Genomic DNA, 21,725 nt, shown 5'->3' with positions numbered 1-21,725 from the left:
AAACAGAAAAATAGTAGTTAAATATGACAGCATTTGAACATATCTCAGTATTGGCCTGGTTGTCCACTGGAAACATATTAATTTAAAGCAGCTCAGTCTGGGAGAGAGGGAGACAGGAATCCTGTTCCGTATCAGGTCATTGGGATGAACTGCACAACAAAGGCCAGATGCTGAACACACAAGCACCGTTCACCCAGGGCTTTGTGTATATTATATATTGCACAATGAGGTGAAAGACCAAGAAGGAAAGTCTAAAGATAATTTTTTATAAATGTTGCTTTGATAAAGACTGATTTTTAGCATTCTTCCCAAGCTCAAGAGAGCTAATCTATATGTCTGAGAAGCAAACAATACAATCAGTGGAAAACCTGGCATTAAACAATGACTCAGTATGTGGACTGAGCCTCAAACTCAGAATTAAAAATTTATAACATATTTAAAATTTAGAAGGATGGTTACACTCACTCAAAGAGAAAAAGAAAAAAGTAGTTAATAAGCTAACTAAAAGCAAAATTGGGCATTAGAAAAGAAGTAGCTTGCTATTAACAAGAAAGAAAAAAGGGTCAATTTCAGAAAAATTTCATTAAACAAAATCACTAAATTCTCTGTAAATTTGAAGTCATCCAACATGACATGATCTTCAAGTACAAAGCTGATGTTGAACTCAGAAAGATAAATCTCATGTTTAGCAGAAGTAAAATGTATTCTAAAATGTGTTTCTTTGGCATTATATGGGCAGATTTGAATCCAACAGCAAAATTTATTATTAAAATTGCATGATATGAAGACATATTATGAATATTAATAAAAGTATATTACACACACATACAGATGATCTGTGTAGACTGAAAAGTGTATTTCACCCTACAGAGACAGATAATCTCAATGGAGGAAAAGAAGCAATTATATAAAAAGGAAATGTAGAATGAAACAGGTATCAGAAAAAGCTGAAATTCAAGATACACACTAGTTAGGTGCTTCATGGATAAAGAAGAAAAAATAACTTCAATAACAGAAATCATGCTATGAAGGAAGGAGTATCAACTACATATAAAATAATATGCAGACTATATTGTACAGAGACATGAAACATCTGAATATAAATTTTACTCATCATCAAAAACAGAATGAGTTTTAGCCATGTTAGAAAATGCAAAGCTGAGCTCCAGCTTACATACAGATCAACATTATGAACAGGGTTTTCCTGCTGGCTCAGTATCTCATGTAGAAGTATGACAAAAGAACTTACTCCTTTCCTGCCATGTGGATAGGCAGAAGGATGACTAAACAACTACCAGCTTTGAGAACTCTGCTTTCTGCATTATCAGGAACAGGATGATAGTTTTGTCTCCTTGACATACTTCCACAACGAGCATTCCAAACGCAGAAGCAGCAGATCAAACTCCCCTGACATTAAAAGATGAAATAAATCTCTATACAAAGACTATCATTGCCCACACATTACACTCAGGAATGGAAGCAGAGTCAAATTCTGATCCAACTTGCAGATTGTCCCCTTGTTAGTTGCGGTGATGTAGGCATCAATTCTGAAATGTATCACACAGCTTCACTACAATCATGCAAATGTGTAAGTCTGGCCACATCTTGCAGGTTAAGGTTCCCATACAACCTAGTGTTATTAGAAATGCATTTTTTTTTTTTTGCCTTGCAACAACAACAAAAGAAAAAGTTTACATGTTTTTGAACACAAACACCACAGCATTTGCCTATTTACTCCAACATTACAAAACCATAGAAAGAAGTGCAAAATTTAATTGAACTGCTTAAGTAATGAAGCTTTGATATTTAATTGATTTGCTTCAAACTGTAAATTGCTAAAAACAAAACATTATTTTAACATGACAGTCCCATTGAGACCAATATTTCTCACTACACTGCAAGCTTATTCTAAGCTGTTTATTAGCACAAATACTACTAACAGCATTCAGAAAAGAAATCTCAGATCTAAAGCTGGCTTTGAACCTCAGCTTGCCACGGTTATAGGTTAAAGCTTCATTTTCACATCTGCCTAGGTACCACCTAATCCAGTTTGAAGCCCAGATGATGGAACCAAGGGCTGACAGTCTTCAGTGCCACTCTACAGTTCCATAAGCCAGTATTTCCTGGAATTTGTTTCCCATGTTCCTCCTGGGCTCAGCTATTTATTACTTTATGTGGATTTAAACAGCATGTAAGTCTTCAGTCACATGGTTTGCACCATTTCTCCAGCAACATGCTCATCTATGTCAAACAACCCTAGATACTGCAATGCAGAATTATGCTGGCTAACCAGAGAATCACAGTACTATTGCTCCAGTGTGATCTGTAAGTTTTGATACAGCACAGAAGCTGATACTGGGATATGCTTTAAAAATCTCTGAAGAGATAAAAACTCCATAAGGGATGGGATGAAGTCTCTGTGAAGGGATGTCAAGATAAAAAGCATTTGGTCTGACTGGCTCTAATTCAAAGAGAAGTGGCACTAGAAGAGACCTTGCTGGCAAGGAGAGAAGAGCAGGAACAAACCAGGGCACATGCAGTCAGAGAAGTATGTGAGTGGGTGTGCAAGGCCATATTCCAAAAGGAACCAGTTTTGCTGTCAATGAGCCATAAAATCTCAGCTGAGCATACTAAAAATATTTACCTGAAAAAAAGAGGGGGGAAAAAAAAAATCAGGAACTACTTGACAGTTTTCCACAGAGAAGAAATTATTAATAGTCACTGAAGATTTGTCCAGAAGTTTCAGCACCTGGGTTACAAGCCACCTCTCTGCTCTTGTCATTTTGGTTAACCAGTCTGCAATACAATTTTATGTGCTATCTCAGAAAAGTCACAAGACAGCAAGCTCCAGCATACTACAGGTCTCTAAGTTGATATCAGACTAAAGACCATATGGAGGAGAGGCCTGCAGTTTGCTTCAGTGGATTCAGAACACAATCAGGTAGACTCCCACCTCCCCAAAACTCATTTTAAGATTAAATGTTTATCACCTCTGCAACAGTGGCTTGTGCACAGAAAAAAAGTGAGATTTTTTTCCCCTGGAGCAGCATACATGCTATTTGCGTAGCAAATTACAATGAGGATGGCAGTGGTCATGGTCATGTACCAATCATGTTTGTATGTAGCACCTTCAGCCAGCTAAATGCACACGGCCTGCAGCGTTTCCACCAAACACCTTGGAACCAAGCACAGTTTCACAAGCCACAGCAAAAACGAACAAGAAAGTTCTCAAAACATGAAGAAAGACAATCTGATCTGCTATTTGGAGAAAGTTAAATTCTATTTGCCAAGAAAGACCTCAGCACGCAACAGACATCTGAGGACTTCCACACTGATATTCTTGAAGACTTTCGTGGTCAGCTGAGACCTATAAAAATATCAGTATTATTCTTTCCTGTTTATGTGCTCCATGAATACACGTTACTGATAGAGTCATTCAGAAAGACAAGTCTCAAAAACTACTTCCTTCAGTGATACAGTAGCCAGCAGCACCACCTGTGCAGCCGACTGCAGCCTTGCACCAAACTGGCTTCCCAGTACTGAAGTGGAGGCTCACAGACCTGCAGTGAGCTAATAAACCAACACTCACGGGACAATAGTAACTGCCTTCTTTATTGTCCTAGCCATCCCACTGGCAAGGATGAGGAAAACATTGCATGCATACACTATAAGAATTCCCCTGCTTCAAATGCATGGCCATTTCTTGGCATCCAAAATCTACTAGGTACTGTGATGCGGTGAGTATATACTGCCTGTCCTGCACCAAAGTGTCTATCAAGAATCTACAGCAATTACCAATACTAACTGTGTTCTGCCAGGTTAGTACACAGAAGTTCACCCTGTGACCTGTCAATACCTCTGAGGTTTGGAAACAAACACAGAAGTGTTGGTGCATCTCCAGTGCCTTCTACACATCTTCTCCACAAGAGTCCCCCTTCTGGAAAGCTTCATCCAGGCTCAAGGTCTGTCACCAAATAGAACTGACTTAAACAGATCACATTGTAGTTGGAAGTCAAACACTGGTGGATTAAGAATACCACTCCCCAGAAACAGTGACAAAATGCTAAGAAATAAGTTCTAAGGCAGTTCAAATGAGGCCTTAGCTCTTGAACTCACCTTGAACTCACAAGAAAACTAAGCACAGCCAACAAAGTCCTAGCAATGTAGTCATGGATCCTATGAAAGTTTGTGACATGGATGTTCACAGGCAGGTTTAAAGAATCTCAGAACTACAATACAACTTGATAGAATTTATTCATGTTGTAATTCACAAACGTACTGGGTTGGTGTTATACCAAGAGGAAGGTCTGTGCACATCTTCAATCACTAAGGTTTTGGACTGTGGCCCCAAAGTCACATTTGTCCACTAATATCTTAAGAACACATACAAGCACTCACTTGCAATCTCACTTTTCAGGTCAGGTTTCATCAGTCAGAAATACTTGTGGCATGGGCCATGCTAAAATCTGGAAAAAAACTACAACCCTTGCAAGAACGACCCATGACAACATTTATAATCACCTGTGGGGTGGAGTGTATCTCAGGCAATATAAAAGAGGAAAAAGAAAAAATGGTTTGTGTAATTCAAGAGCTCTCAAAAATGAGTTTCTCATTGTACAGTTTCATTACTAAAGAATATGTCTAAGCTTTAATGATTCCTTCTACATATGAAGAAAAAAGTTATAGCAGAAAACAGAATGACATCTTACACTGTGCAGAACACCCATTCCTCCATCATGAAAAAGCACACAGCAAAATAAGAACATGTAGCATTTTGCCATCAACAAAACTGCCTACACAGACACCCACTCCTTCTTATTTTCTCTGTAGCATATTCTTTTAACTCACTCATCCCCTTCTGCATCTTTCTCACAATTACTGATTTACCTACTCTCCATACAGCTTCTTCAGACTTGTTTTCATAAGAAAGGTGACCATGGAAATAGTTATTCTCTTACAGTAAGTTCAGAATATATCATTCATTTTCATTTTTCCCTCTCCCAATATATTTATATACCAATAAAAATGATTTCCTTGAGAAACAGAGAGGTTATTCCAGAGTATCTGAAATAGCTAGAGCAGGATAGTTATTCTGCAGATCTAAGCTTCACACTGTGCTAGATTCATGCATTGGTCCCACCTTCCAGTAAAAAGCTGGCAATTACTGCATTCCAGTGCAGGACCATGGGATGTTTTCCAGCTCCCTTACTCCAAATGTCAGTTACAGGTGGTTGTGGCAGCTGAACCACTAATGCATTTTTGCAGCAGATGCACAAGAGCTAGATATCCTAGATATGAAAGAGCAAACTTGCAGTATATTTTGCTTTTTCTGTGGATGAGAATTACTGTGCTTGATAATCATGATATTTAAGGCTCTGCTTTACCAACATCCAAAAGGATTTCAGATTTACAGATCTAAATCTGTAAGAAATGCACAGTGTTTATTACCTACAGTGATATGGGGACACCTGAAGTTTTAAGATATTCCTCTATTTTGTGTGAGAAAAAGGCAAATAATTAGAATCCTATGTTGCTTCTGTGCTCTTTGAAAGATTAGTCTCTCTCAATTCCTGTACAATATATACATTAAGTACACTAAGTACTCCGATCAGATCTTAAATACTGTTTAAATCAGACACATTATTACAAAATAATTTTATAGTTTTAGTATGCAGGAATCTTCTGTTTCATCCAGTTCATCAGATATACTGTCTCCACAGTGTCTCCATAAAAGAGATCTATTTATCTGTATGTTAATCCTTGAAGTATTTTCCGAGTGCACACTTCTTGACACACACACAAATTCTCTGTATTTACAGTTTTTACTCTTGGAAACCTCTGTTTCATTACCCCATATCTAGGTTCCTAATATCTAGCTAAATAGACTAAATCTAGCTCAGATATATCTAACCATGGCTGTGGTCATGGTTCCCCACTGTGGTGCAGAAATAGCCATCTATCTTCTGTCTTGGAAGCCATCTAGAAAAGGCTAAGGTGAAAGGATGGAAAAAAGAAAAAATAGAAGAAAAAATATTTCAGGCTTTCTTACACAGTGGACAATAGTAAAAAAAAAAAAAAAAATCTGCAAAAACAAGGTATGCACATAGTATTTGTTATTAACATAAAGGCAAGCTTGGTATAATTAACATATAGCTGAGTGCAAGTGCAGGAAAGCTTTGGTTTTTGCTGCAAGAGGTAGTAATAGCCCTGGCTTCCTGGCTGGTAGAATGTAAAAAAATCCTGAGAAATTATAACATATGATGGCAATCCATCAAAAACAAACAAACAAAACCAAAAAACCTCAGAAAACATTAATTATGGGATATAATACAATGTCAGGAAAAAAAGAAAATAGTCAAAAAATACTCACTTTTCAATGTAACACACTGCAGAGAATACAATGCCATTCAACAGTGACACTGGTTTAAAAAAAGGCTCATCTAACCTTCCTAGTCAAGTATATACATCTTGAGTTCTAGAGCAGGAGCATTTTCTTTGAGACTTCAACCCTTTTTACAAATGCAATTTGAAACTGGCCAACAAATGCAAAAATTAGTCATAGGGGACTAAGACACAGCAGAAGCATTTAAGCCTCATTTCCGTAGGAAGCCAGGCTACAGCAAATGTAATTAAAGTTTTTAGGAGTTTGCCATTTTGCTAAAAGACTCAGAATTACCAGAACAGACACTAAGTGTTGGAGCACAGCATCCAGTCCTCCCTCCCCATCCTACGTGGTAGTGGCCAAAGCCAATAGGATGATTAACTTCTAGGAGGATTACACTGCACAGAGGAGCTGAAGTCTGCCTTTGTGAGAATTTATTGGTCAGCTGAACTATTTTCTTTTGCTGTAGTGCAGATGATAGGTCTCTGCTCTGATTCACTCTGATCTTTCTTAAAAGGAGTAAATCTCAAAAAACATCGATATAAGAAACTGGGATAAAATGGACTTGTAGATTATTCTTTTCAGTTTAAGAAATAGGGAGTCCAGGAAACAATATGAGAGGAAAAATGACTGACTTCTTTAAGAAATAAAGCAAGAGTATAATTATAATATATTCTGTACCTAACAACTTTAGTAATGAATGATTAAGACATGATCTGTTCTACCGATAATGCCAAGATGTAACTCAAAGTAGACAAACATAAGGTAACAACATTGTGGAAGTAATGCTTTACACCTTGGTAGGAAAAAAGCTGTGCTCTTGTGAGCACCTCTCTCATTTCTAAGCAATTTAAGAGAACCAACACATCACAATTCACTCTCTCCATCCTGATGGGGACCACAGTGTGTTTACACCCAGATAGTGCAGAAAGAGCTATATGAAGCAGTTACTCCAAAAGTACAGAAGTACTTTCAGCTTAGAGACTCAAACAGAATAGAAATCACCGTTTCACAAAGTAAAATATCCACCCCAGAAACGTGTCCTGAATAGACTCAGGATACAAGTGCATCACATCACCACAAGTATTTATAAATGTGGAGAACAAGCTTGTTCAGAGAATTAGTAGTTCATAAGAAAAAGAAAAAAGACTTGTACCTTTGGGTGGCAGTTCAAATGCAAGCTTGTGAGAAGTAATGCAAAATATTTGACACTTAACTTAGCATAAATAGAAGCATTATGGTGCAGTAAATAAACAGTTACCAGATGCTGGATACTGCTCTAGTTATATAACAGAAAAAGAATATGAAATCTCAGCCTTGTAATCACTGACACTTTGGAGAGTCTTTTCAACATAGGTCTGCTTTAGATAGATATGATGTTCCTTGTTCTGATCGTTAAAGAAGAGAAATAAGGTAATTTTAGAAGAACCCAAGGAAGATTGCTCTGCAGTGGCTCACTCTTATTCTCACTATACAAATAATAATAATGCTAACAATAATAATACTTCAGTTTCAATTACACCAACATGCCACTTCGCTCATTTCATCTTAAAGTAAGTAGATAATGTTAGGATTAAACCTGAGTGCATTATAGTCATAGGGGGGAAAAAAAAATCACCTTCTCACCTGCATAGCGAAGTCAAAGCAACCAGATACGCGGCCAGTGCCCATAATAAAGGCTGCCAACCATGTTTACCTTAGCTAAAGGGACACCATTTATTGACATTACACCCAGGAACTCATGATTTTCATCTGCGGCACATGCTTAACATCCGTGCTAAATCAAAAGTGAAACTGCAAAATACAGCTGGGTGACAATAATGACACTTCCGTACTGAATGGAAATGTAACAGCTATCGTAAGAGCAACTAAGAATGCTCAATACTAATGTTTTGTCAAAGACAACTGAAATGAAGGACAACTGTCAGTTTTCCAAGAGGATGAAAGGTAAGTCAAAATGGCACTGAGAAATATGAAAAATATACTTTCTGAAACAGTTTCCATTTTCTCTACTTTCAAGGTAGGGTGCTAGAGAACAGGCAAAATACTGTTAAGGTGGACTGAAAACAAGAAGGAAACTGAGTAGAAAACCTCAAAGAGTTATGAGAGACATCTTGATCCTCCTAAGGTTGTGGCATAGAGAATAAGTAAACAACACGTGAACAAATACACATTGAGCTGATAATGTATATAGCTCCCCTCTTAATTTTACACTGATTACAGCATGCCAGCTTGCAGACTAAATAGATAGTTTTTTAAAAAACATCTGCAACAAACAAAACAAGTAGTATTTACATCAAGGTTCTCTTGTCATCATCAAAACAAAACAAAGATAGATGCTCTTCAACCATCTTTCACTAAAAACAAAGCAAAATCAAATCAAAGCAAACCAACGTGGACTGTGCTTTTTGAGGAGGACATAACCAATATAAAAAAGTCTATTCGCCATGTCTAAACATTTCACCATTTAAGTGATTTTCACTTAACTCTCAGACTTTCACCTCCAGAAACCGGTTTCAGTTAATCAGGTTATTCACCGCATTACTAAGACAGCACTAAACCAACTACATGTGTGTGTATGCTTGTATGTTTTTATATAACGTGTATTAGGCACACCTCTCCTAAAACCAGAGGACAGAAAGATAAATTAGAAATTGCCACTCTGTATCTTTTTCGTTATTGACTTATAATTTCCCATTGTGAACTGTTAACAAGACACATAATGACTACAAGTTTTTGTGCCTAAAAAACCCTTTCACACTATTCCTCATTACATCAAGCACCTTATCCACTCCTGCATAACTTAAACTAACATCTGCAGGTGGAAGCTTTCCAAATACATTTGGCTCTTCATTTTCATTTATGCATGTGTTTGAGAGCCTATATGGTAAAAAAATAATGTGTCAAATTCAAAGGTAGCTGTGGAATGAAATGGCAGATCTATGAGCCTGGTGTTGTGCTGAGAAGAAAAGGGGAAGAAGATCTAACCTATACGTAGCAGAAGTTTCTCTTAAGCTGCCATTCTTGTTAGACAAATGAAGAGATTAAATACTGTAAGGAAGTAATGAACTCAAAGTTTTAGTGATCTCAAAGAAAGGACTATGAAAACATTCCATATGCTAAAAAAAAGTTCTATGATTTATAATAATGTGCAGAGAAGTATCACTGAAAAAGAATGAGCTAAAAATTAGTTTAAACTATGACTACAGTTCCATTTTGTCCCATTGAGAATGAATCTATACCATTTTTATTTAACTACCATAGATATTTTCCCTATTACTGAAGTTAGGGCTGATGAGGTTTTATATTTTAAAAAAACTTAGCAAAAGTTACAACAGAAGTAAGTCATAAAATCTGCATCCATCCAAAGACAGAAAAAAGGAGCTTTTTAGATCATGAACTCACAATGTTTTATTGAAACATGAATAAACTATGAAACAATAACTACAAAATTGGTTTTCCTGAATAATGCAGGGTAACACTGGAATAAGTAGCATAAATCAGCAACTATTCTAAATATGGAAGGTTTTTTTAAATGAAAAACAAAAGAGATGGATTGTATTTGCACATATCAGTACACAAAGCTACAATTAAGGTTGCATATTGTCTCTTCAAAATGAAGCAGAATACAGTTAATGAAAGTTGAGAGAAAAAAAAAGTCAGGATTACAGACAAGAACATGAGGAAGGATTTAATGGCTTGTTTCCTTGATAGCAGAGTAACCTTAGCTCAAAATTAATAAATTAATAGATAAATAGAGATGCACTAATCAGCAGTACCTGTCCATATATGCTCTCAGAAACAGGCAGCATGAAACCAACCTTGCTTCCAAGGCACTCCACCCTCACATTCTTACTTTTTCCTTGCTGACATGTATTTAAACCAGCTCCAGCTGGCCTTATACTGTCCAGAAATGTGGCTCAGGCCCATTTATTCTCTCAATATACTTGCTACTCCAACATTTCCTATTTTCTGTCATAATCTAACTAAAATAAATATATATAGATGAAAATAACTGTAAACATGTAAATGCTGACAAATAACATTTAAAAGGAGACACTGCCAGCAGAGCTGGGATAAATTGTAAAAAAGATGGTGCTGGCAACACAAATATACTAACTATGGAAAACAAAAAGTGGGCTTGAATGAGATGGACTTATAAGAGAAAAATGAAGATGAGTAACCTCTGTTCTGTCACTGTGTACTGAGATTAACATTTTAACAGAGCATATCTCTTCCAATTCAAGCCTCATTTTTACCTCAGGTTCAACCCATGACCTCTTTTGAGGCTACTTCCAACTCTTGCATTCCCATAAAAATAATCTAAGACACTAAAGGAACATACATTTAAGTGGAGAATGAGCACTGCTTGGAATATTTCCAAAAAGAAAAAGGAAAAAAAAAAACCTTTATCTGCATGTAGGAGAACTTCAGCACGGTGTGCAAATCTCTATACCAACATCCTCTTGCAGTACTAGTATCTCAGCCCATAGCAGACTTAAGCCCCAGTACCTCAGTGAAGGAGTCCTAGGGGTGACCTCCTTAAACTTGTAGAGCACCTCCCCAGTGGTCTCTCCACTCATAAGGAGAATCACCTCTTATAGAAGATGCAAGATTCTTGGCCCTTAAAACTCCAACGTATCTATTCACTTCATATTAACATCCTCAGTACCTGCACCCACCCAAAAACAAAAACCCCAAACCCCAAAAGACCCCACACCACCTCAGGTGCAAGAAACAAAGTCATCCCAATGGACTGAGAAATATAAACAGAGCAGAGATTGAAAACAGACGTTCTAAAGCCTACAGAATATCACAGCTCCTGTATTACAATAACTAATTTTACCATTATTAATAGTAAGGCATGCATATTTTCAATGCAGAACAAAAAGCACCATCTCAAGAGATAATTAAGCAGAATTTAAAAGCCTTCCTAAAAACCTTCCTGCCTAAATGCACCATGAATTCATGTGTCCTACAATCAGGAAACATTTCTTTTCAGCAGGCTTTGGAAAACCAACACAAAGCGTATTCACCCCTAGCCATGTAAAAACCTGAAACAGAAACTGGCATCTCATGGAGATGAAACACAGCAGACCCTAATAAGCATCACGGAATCCCATTCCTGCATAAATACATATGCACATCATGCTTACTGTCAGGGAGACCAATCATGTAAGAAAAGACATTACTGTGTATACATGATGGGTCCTAAGCACAGGGCAGGTATTTCAGGGACCAAAAGGAATCTTGAAATGAAGTGCGACTCATTTTCTTCCCCCTTACAAAATTTGCTTGGATTTCCTTCTAAAAATCCTAAATTTTTGAAAAAAATAAATACCATCCTTTTAACATCATTTCTTAGGACTGTTTGATTAGGCAGTGTGGTACATGGAAGTAATCAGCCAGGCTAGTAATATATGACTGATAATCTGTAAATACCTAAAAAAAAAATTCTTGCTCGTTTGTTAAACCAGTGTCTACTCCATCCTCTCTAAACAGAGATCCCGCAAATCTGCAGTGACTCACAGGCCTAACGGCTGCTTTAAGGGCTGAGGTAAAGAACTTTTCTCAAAATCTCACCCATTCACTAGGACAAACCAGTCTTAACGGGCAACCAACGAACAAAAATCACACTGTGTGCAATTATACTCCTCTCATCCAACCCCCAGGAGTGATCTGTTCTGTAGTGTTGCCATAGAAAATGGAAGGGAAACCTCCAATTAGGAAAGAGGTCACTCTTAAGCAGAGATATTATGTAAATATCAGACAGAAAAAAAAAAAGAAAAAAAAAAAAAAAAAAAAAGGCCTCATCCTGCAAGCCCTGCGAGGGCAGGCCTCAGACTGCTCTCCGAACACCGTGCCAGCAGGGCTCGGCTTGCAGGAGCAGGTCCAAGCCCCCGGTAACGCCCGGAGGAGGGAGGGCGGCGGGGCCCCGCCGGCCGCCCGGGATGCGCCGCACCGTTATCCCACCCTCCCGCAGGTACCGGCGGCCGCAGGAGCGGCCGCGGCGGGGGAGCAGAGGCGGGAATCGGCGGTCTCGCACCTGCCCCCGCAGCCGCGGGGTCCGGGGCTCTCCCTTCCCCACCGTGGCCGCGCCCCGGCTCGTTGATGGCTGCGGGGGAGTTGCGGGAGGGCCGGGGCGGGCGGGGAGCGCGGCCGGGCCGTGGCCCCCTCGGCGGGCAGGAGCCGCCTCTGCCCGCCCGGGGACAGGCAGCGCCCAGCCACGCCAAGGACCGGCCGCCCTTCCCGGGGCTTCCTCGCCCGTCGGGTCACCGGCACGGACGGGCAGGCGGAGACGGGCACGGCCTCGTCTCGCCCCACCCCGGGCTCCACTTTTTCTCCTCAGGCACCTCGCACGATCGAAGTCTCCGAGCGCGGCAGCATCCTCCATCCGCCCTCCCTTCCTCCCCCACCCCGTCCTCCGCGCCTCCTCCGCGCCGCCACCGCATCACCCACTCGTGCCTCCCGCCGCCGCTACTCACCCACGCCGCGGCCGGCAACGGCGGCAGGGCCCTGCCAAGCCCTCGCCCCGCGTCTTCCCCGGAGGGACCCGCTGCCGCGAAGCCAACGGAGCGGCGAAGCAGGCGGCGACGCACCGGCCGGCAGCCGCGCCTCGCTGCCGGCGCCGGGCTCCCTCCCGGCTGTCACCGGCGGCCCGCCCTCGGGAGGCGGCGGCCGGGCCGCTCCCGCAGCCCCGCCCCGCGCGGGCGGGGGACGCGCTGCCGCCGCGGCGGAGGGCGGCGGACGCTCGGGGGGCGCGGGGCGGCGCGGGTGGCCTCGGCGGGTCCCCCGGGGTCCCGCTCCTGTTCCGGGAAACTTCCCCCCGCGCCGCGGGGAGCGGCGTGGCGGCAGTGACCGCGGCTCGAGCCGGGGGTGTAGGGTCGCCCCGGTCGGGCTCTGCCGCCTCGGTGGTTTGGACCCGTGCGCATCGAGCACACAGAGCCGGGAAGGATCTATCGATTTAAATTTTTGTTACGCCCTACCGTGGCACACAAGAATTAGTCGCGGAGTTGTCAGATTAACTCAAGTGCTAGCACTCCCTATCCCCGCCAGACGGCTGTAAACCCTAATACCATTTAAAGGCTCATTATTTTGTTAGACTAGAACAGAATGGCTGCTTGAGGCTCCCGGGCCCAGGCTCTGCTTGCGGGTTCCAAACCAAACTGCCCCTCTGCACTGCCGTGCGTTGGCTTTCAACTAAAACGCTGTTCGCGAGTGTATTTCTGTTGATGCAGATTCAGCACTGACCCAGTGAATGCAGAAGAAATGTACTTCTGCTACCTAAATACCAAGACCTCGGGGACTGTGGGAATGGTCATGATAATTAGCTCGAAGTTACGTTGATGGTTAATGCGGTATATGTGTAAATAGGCCCAGTATCATCGAGAAAATAAGCAGTTTTACCGTTCTGTCTGGGTTTTTGTGTTGCTGCTGAGGTGCTAGGTCTGTACTTAGTTTAATAAGACAAGATGGATACGGGAAAATAGCTAGATAGATCTGAAAGAACTGCAAATACAAGAGACGTGCATTAGTATTGATTCATGATCCCAAAGTAGGCTGATGGGGTTCATCAGAAAGACAGCTCTGGTCTGCAAGAAAGCGACAGAAATTTGATAAGGGGATACTTCAGTCTAGTGTATAAAACCATAACACTTGATGGCCAGACTGAATGTTTCAAATCCAAATTTGAAGTGTTTAACAGTAAAGGCAATTAAACAGTCAGAACCACCTTTTGAGACTAAAAGGGAATATGCGTCGCTGGGCAGTGTGAAGCAATGTTTAAACAAATATCTTTCCAAAGAGAGGCTTTTCAAAGAGGAGCTAAAGGAATTCTTGTAGCCAGAATAACCCTGAAAGTTTCTCCTCTATAGAGAAAATGATGCTTTTGATTTTAAAATCAGTAAGAAAGTTCCAGCTGGCATTAATTACTTTATATAGGGTTTTTTGTTTCATTTTCCAATACAATTTCAGGTATAAATGTTTGATATATATGCTCTTTAAAAAAATGTCAGCACATTTATTAGTGGCTATGTTCCAAGTCTGGATTAATGAAACCACAATAAGCATCTTATTATGCTTTATCTGCTATGTAACTGTTCTTTATAGGAATAGGAATTTGGGGCCTTTGTTCTGGCCCCGGTCAGGAAATAGGAGCTCTTAAATAATACATGCATGGCCTTATATTAGTGTTGTGTCTTATGCAGGGATACAGAGCTGTGTTCTGAAGAAAGGCAGGATGTTCTGTATAGAATTTTATTATAATGTACATGGGGTTGTTACATGCAAATTGTTTTCTTACCTTATTAAATATTTTTTTCTTGAAAGTACTTAAATAAGAAGTTGAAATCTATAGCTTAGCTAGCATTTTGTTTCCCAGTATTTTTTCTTTAATAGAAGTGTTTGGGCTTTTTATAATCTGCATAAATTGGGTTTAATTTGAAAGTGAGGTGAGGTGATCATCTTCTTGTCTGCACAAAGTCAAAAAGCTTAGCTCCCTGTCAGACATGGCTCTATAACCTGCTGTTCCCTTCAGGTAGAGAGCAACCACCACCTCATGAACCATAGAGCATCATTCTGAGAGCGTGTGGTTTGATATCCACTTATGTCTAGAAGCTGAGGGACCCATTGCGCTGTCTGCACTGCGCAGATGTACTGTAAAGATGTTTCCATCCCCAAAGAACTAATGCTATTAGTGGACATGGAATATCCATGAGGCTGGAATACTGAGTGAAAGTAAAGATTTAAAATCTGACCTCTTTGCTTGCTTGTTTACACTGGTGGTGTTTTACTGAAAGAAAATAACTGGGTCCTGCAAGATTTGCCCAGGTTCACACAGGAATTCTGTGGGTCAGCCAGAAATTAATCCTGGTATATCCTGGTAATGGTAGAGTCCCTGATAATGTGGGAGACTTCTGAAAAACACACACGGAGTGCGTATTTGTGAAATACAGAAGATGCCAGCAAAAGAAAATAAACATTTTGCCCGGTTAGTGGCTGATATATTGCCACTGTTTGTTTGGTTATTGCGTTGCGAGCTTTCTAACTCTGCTTTTAGTGATTAGTAAAGCAGATTGAAATATGGAATCTCAAAAGTGCTATGTGAGGCATCAGCAAGAAAATATTCAGCCCCTTTCTGAATCCCTCAAAATCAATGTAAATTCATTTAGTTCATGAGGAATAGAACTGAAACACAAAGTAACATTTAAAAATGCATTAGAAAACACTTGGTAACTTTACAGCTCTGCAGTTTAGAATTAGAGGCACTTTGACTTTATTGGACTCATGCTGAAGTAACTATATGAAGTAGAAAGCAAAATAAAGTTACAAGGACAGGCCATAATTGAAAATTTAATCCATTTTTAATATTAATGTACTCATTGTAAAGAGCTATAAGCCTGCAGACTAGCAGAAGGATATCAGAATTCTTGCTCTAAATTTGCCCTAACTTTTTAATCATAATAAAAATCCCTTGCAAACAGTGGCGGTCCTCCTGCTCAGTTAAAACTCAAAGTGTAAGACATTTTTAAAACTTCATCTCTGAATAATTTTAATACTTGAATCTCTTACATATTTTCATGAAAAAAAAATCCTAGAGCACTTCTGAAACCGATTTACACACAGAAGATCAGATTATCTGCTGCTGTAAATGTAAAATAATTACACTGATTATTTTTTGATGTTGTTAATATTATTATTTTGAAATAAGAAATATACATCTAAGGACAGATTTAGGGTGGGTTTTTTTTACACAGTATGTTTTTTTTTCATTGAAATGCAGCCATCTGCAGGCAACTGTATAATAGTGCATAGCAACACTACAATAATTATGTATAATATATGGCTATATTTAAAACTTCTCACAGCTTGGCACTGATTGTTATTAATGTTAATACTTCTCAGGACAGGAAAGGAAATATAAACTACTCTTAGGGGGAACTTTCATAGACTGACTGTAATTATCAACTTTAAATGATTTGGGTGTGATCTTTCATGGGAATGATTTTTCTAGAAAACTTGGATTCAAGGCATCTATTTCAGAAAGCCTGGGAGATTCAGAGTCATTGCAATGGAATGAGGTTTATTCTTGTAAGTTATTGCAGCATTGTGAAACTTGCAGTGGATTTTCATTTAAAACAGTAATGTTTTCATATTCATTTAATTTTTTAAAAAAATACTATTTATTCAAATTCAAGATTGTTGAGAAGAGCTGACCTGATCTTCTGTAGTAGTTGAGAAGAGTTTTGCTCATAGAGCTGGCCTTCTAAGTGTCTGCATATGGGATGCCTGGGCCCCCTCTCTGCATGGTGGGTGAATCTCTGTCAAGGCTACCCTGGCCTCAGAGCAGAGGTGCTAGTTACCCCTAGAGAATCTGTCTTGCTGTGCAGTCTTGCATAAAATTGATAGTGGCATTAACGCGCACAAAAAAATTTACCTACTGTGCTGTTGAATTTCAAAACAGAATTTGTATCTGCTGAACCAAAAGGGAAACTGGTGCTGGTGTCTGCAGCTCATGAGGTGGTACCGTGACTGGTGGGACATCATTCAGTTTGCCCAAGGGCAAAGACTGCCTACACCTGCTTACAGCCTCGTGTGCATCAAACCAATTCTTTCCATAATACATATTTTGTCAGAATCAAATATACTTTTATAAATGGTAAAAACACTGATACGACAAGTGGCAGTGTATCTTCTTGGAGATGTTCCCTCTCTCAGCCTGTTGACGGGTTCTGCCAGAGGTGGGTGTTGGTAGAATATCCAGAAATAGCATGTGGGACAAACATGTGCTTCTAATAGGGAATACTTACCATGCACAAATACCAATAGCAGCCAAAGGAATCAGGCTGCAGTTAAGAGTTGAAATATGTAGTTTTAGCAACCATAAGTTATATTTCTCTATTGCACTGAGTAGATTGTACAGTATTCCTTTCTTTTGTGTGTGAGCAGATATGTATGCACTTTTAATATTTGCTTGCACCTGTGTTTGAGAAGCCACTTTTTCCTTAACAGAGGGGGAAGAGTCTTCTGGGAATACACAACCTGAAATTAGGATTTATTATAGACTTTATGTACAGCTGACTTGGTTAAAAGCCGCCTTGCTGTGCAGTCACATAACAAATTAAAAATGACAATATAAATAGATGAAGTTAATGACTACACTGTGGAATATAGGAATAAAGCATTTGACTCATGTTAAAACAAAGGGGGAAACTGAAGGTTTACAATATATTAACCCATGTTTGGTCAAAGATGCTGCTATAGAAGTAAGCACTAGGGCTTTGGATGGCAATTGATTTCTAGTGCTACCTGCATAGCTCTCTTTAATGCATATGTTGAGATGATTAGCTGTAATAAGGAGAGGCTAGGGATTAAAAGGGTAAAAATAACAGCCATTATACTTCTTAGAAGGAATTCTCTGAGGATGTGTGCCTGTGGTTCACTCACACTTGCTTTAGTACATAATGCATTGAGCTATTCAGAGCTTTGTTGGAAAAAGGCTACTAAACACGGCTGTTAAAAACATGACATTTTGGGGTCCTTTTTTCTCTTAATGATTCTTATTTTTTCTTTTTAAGGATGAGTTGTTTAATGGTCACCTCAACTTTTTAAAGACAACAACTTATTGTATACTGTATATATTGATAATATTATATATGTTTGGCAACTCTGAGTTGTAGCATTCTTGTAATAGAAACTTCAAGTGCAAAGGAAAAAAGAAAAGAAAATATGCTTTGTTAATCATCCAGCTAATCATCAGAATTTAATCATATTGAAGATTTAGTACTTTTACAGCATTTTATATGGTTAGAAAGTAGATGTACTTTTCTTGTATCTATGTATTCAAAACTGCAGGCTCAAGACATAATACAAGGTTATGTATCATTTCAAAGGGTAGCAGCTGGTTGGAAATGTTCATTAAGGAATTCCATGGCTTCTGTTTTGCACACTGATGTAAATCTTCAATCAGTATACAAAATTGAGAAGTATTTTACTACTGTCATGCAGATAACTGCAAGGTCTTTGTTTTGGGGAATACTGAGGGATTCTCCTGTATGTATCTTTCTTATAGAAGGAAAAATGTTTGCTGTCAAAGTTCATCTTTGGGAAGAAAGAAAGGTGATAGGGAAATGAACAGATAGCCTAATAAACTCCTCCCCTTTTCCCTATTAAAAGAGAAGAGGATGCAAGTATTTACATATCTGTGGAAACTAGGGTGTAATTAAGCATAGGAGATCTGCAAGGTCTGCTGTTTCTCACTAGAAAACAGCTCTCTTTAAAGACAAACTAAGACTTTGAACCTTGAATGTAGTCTTTTCTTTAGAGGTAGAGATTGGATAGGACCAGCTGCCACCAAAGAAGATTCAGGAATCAGTGAGTTGTACGCTGTGGAAGATGAAATAGGCACTTCATTACTCATCGCAGTGATGCGCTAGCATGATATTTGTCCGCAAAGATACTGAAATTGCTCCTGTATTATCATACTCTTTTAAATGCTTAAAGGCAAAATAACTGAAGTTTTTCCTAGCTGTCTGTAGATTTCTGGTGGTGCAGGATTTGGATGCTTTTGTACTTAATAAAAGTGTATTTAATCTCTGTTAAGTGACATGTTAATGTGCAACAGAGGAAAATAAAAATATTTCTCAAGTTTAAAAATTAATTTATCAGATATAATTAATCTTATGGCAAGAACAAACATATTTTATTAATTGTCCATATAGTTCTTCTCTTGTTATAATATTTTCATCTACATTCAATAAAACAGGCTACAATAGGCAGAAAGTTTAGACAGAGTTAATGACATTAGCTCTGTCTTTACAATGTTTGTCCTTAGGAAAAGGTACAAAATCAATTAATGTCTTAAAGTATGCTGCTCAGAGTTCAGTTACAACTTGCGTAATTAAGACTGTGTAAACATAGAGTTCTGTTCAAATAACATAGGGTGCTTTTATATTTTCTTATGGCCTCAGACAAGTTTTAGTGAACTTTATCTGTAAGTCTTTTTTCCCCCTCTTTTCTTTAGGTGGCTTCAGAAAAATGCCTTCCAAAACTTGGATGTTTGACAGCTATCAAAGTAGTTCACTGTCCTGGGCACTTCAACATACTGTATTAGCAGCAAAGCCAGAATTAAGAAAAATAAGACTGATCAAAAGATATGTATTCGATATGACAAAGGAAGAATGGATATAGTGTATGCAACTAAATAATTAGAATAGAATAGAATAGAATAGAATAGAATAGAATAGAATAGAATAGAATAGTTTCATTCAGTTGGAAGGGACCTATAATGATCATCTAGTCCAACTGCAGTATATGTTGGTGGAGGGAGGAATCACATTGCAAATAAAGAATAAGAAACAATGTGGATGCATGTCAAACAAAATGTAATTAAACTGTGTAATTGCAGGCCCAGTTAAAGAGCAATACTATGAAAATGTGGTGAGGACTCCCTTAAAATGATACTATGCATACAACAGTTCGAAAACGGTTCAGTCAGCTGTTGTCTAGCCATGGTAATGTAGTAGTGGAGTCAAACAGATCAAGCACGAGCATGATAGTAGAATATGTATGTAAATTAGACTATGAGAAGTTACAAAGAATACACAATTGAGGAAAGGGTGGTCAGTGATAGAGGTGACCAAACTGCTGAGATTCCTAAGCTAGCACTATTTATGAGATGGTTAGTTCACAGCCTGGTGGGTTAGTGGCTATGCTGCTGCTGAAGGCAGCTTGGTTAGTCTCCATCTGGGCACCCAAGGGCTGGCTGTAGCCACAGTACTTCATAACATGGGCTTTTGCCTCTGTGTCTCTTTTGGTTATGTTTCATGATTTACTTCAAAAAGAGAGGGATGCTGAGATGCTGTCATGGTTTGAGCCCAGAGGGCAACTGAATACCACAGCTGCTCATTCAGTCCTTCTCCATCGGGCATGGGGAGGAGAAGATAAAGAAAAAGACTTTGGCATCGAGACAAGGACAGCGACGGGTGACTCAACCATTATGATTATGGACAAAGACAGACTCGTTAGGAGAAAAAAAAAAAGAACAGAAATTTAATTTAAACACCACCACAACCACCACTTAACAGTCAGATAGGACAGTGAGAAACACAGCCACATCTTAAAACACACCTACCCTCACCTCTCTCTCCTTCCTAGTCTCAGCTTTGCTCCCAATTTCTCTATCTCCTTCCCCACAGCAGTGCACGGGGCAGGGGACCGGGGTTGTGGTCAGTTCATTACCCGTTGCCTCTGCTGGTCCTTCCTCCTCAGGGGGAGGGCTCCTCACACTCTTCCCCTGCTCCAGCGTGGGGTCCCGCTCACAGGAGACAGTCCTCCATCAGCTTTCTCTCACATGAGTCCTTCCCACTGGCTGCAGCTCTTCCCAAACTGCTCCAGCGTGGGTCCCTCCCACAAGTGGCAGTCCTCCCATAACCAACTGCTCCAGCACGGCCTTCCTTCAGTCCCGGCCTGCTTCGGGCACAGCCACCTGCTCCGGCGTGGGGTCCCCCACGGGCTGCAGGGGGGCATCTGCTCCACCGGTGGCCTCCGTGGGCTGCAGGGGCACAGCCTGCCCTCCCACCACGGGCTGCAGGGGGTCTCTGCTCCAGCAAACCTCTCCCCTTCCTCCTCCTTTCTTCCACTCGTGTTTGCAGAGGTGTCTACTTCACAACTCCCAACTCCTCCTACCAGGTTCATATGCTATCACAGAGGTGCAGGCACTGTCGCTAATTGGCTTGGCCTTGGCTAGAGGTGGCTCAAATTTGGAGCCTGGGGAGCTTTGAGAAGCTTCTCACAGGGGCTACCCACTACCAAAACCCTGCCACACACACCAATCCAGCACAGATGCTGCAGGTATTCTGTGCAAACTGATTCGCTCTCTGTGCAGTCTTTCCCAATTTCCCAAAGCCCATCTAAGGAGGTGAAAAAACACAAGCGAATAGAACATTGTTTGTCAATACCCCACTCAGTGGGGTACGAACTTAGTACAAGCTCAGTGTATGAAATTGGTCTAATCTGGTAAAGCCTGGTAAATCTGGCAAAGCACCCAGAAGGTGCTCAGAAATTTGCTTAATTTCCCAAGCTTTTTTTTTTTTTTTTTTTTAAATTGAAGATGGCTGTACAACTGCATTTGGAATTTAGCCTGCCTATCCCCTACAGAAACCCCTCTTGCTCAAATGGAATGAGTCATGCACAGTGTATCTATATTGCTTTGTAGTGCCAGACGTGAGGTAGTGTAATGCAAAGTATTTTCCTGCTTCATGAAAGAAATGATCTCTGGCCTAAAGGGAAAATGAAATGAAACCTTCAAAGGAATTTTCAGTTCCTTGCATACCTATCAAAGGCT

At 40.0% G+C, this 21,725-nt stretch overlaps 1 protein-coding gene across 2 annotated transcripts in view; it reads right to left on the bottom strand.

Annotated features, from left to right (window-relative positions):
• The window catches only part of JAKMIP1 (janus kinase and microtubule interacting protein 1), a 158,444-nt gene extending 145,411 nt beyond the window's left edge, over positions 1-13,033 (bottom strand). For both annotated transcript variants that reach the window (XM_074904494.1, XM_074904495.1), the window contains exon 1: positions 12,868-13,033. The gene's annotated coding sequence lies outside the window, so the exon portion shown is untranslated. The remainder of the gene's footprint in view (positions 1-12,867) is intronic.
• Positions 13,034-21,725: the final 8,692 nt, after the last annotated feature.

The sequence above is a fragment of the Athene noctua genome, chromosome 4, assembly GCF_965140245.1.
Source record: "Athene noctua chromosome 4, bAthNoc1.hap1.1, whole genome shotgun sequence".
Classification (NCBI taxonomy): Eukaryota; Metazoa; Chordata; class Aves; order Strigiformes; family Strigidae; genus Athene; species Athene noctua.
The sequence above is the reverse complement of the archived record's forward strand: the minus strand, read 5'-3'. Positions and strand labels throughout refer to the sequence as shown.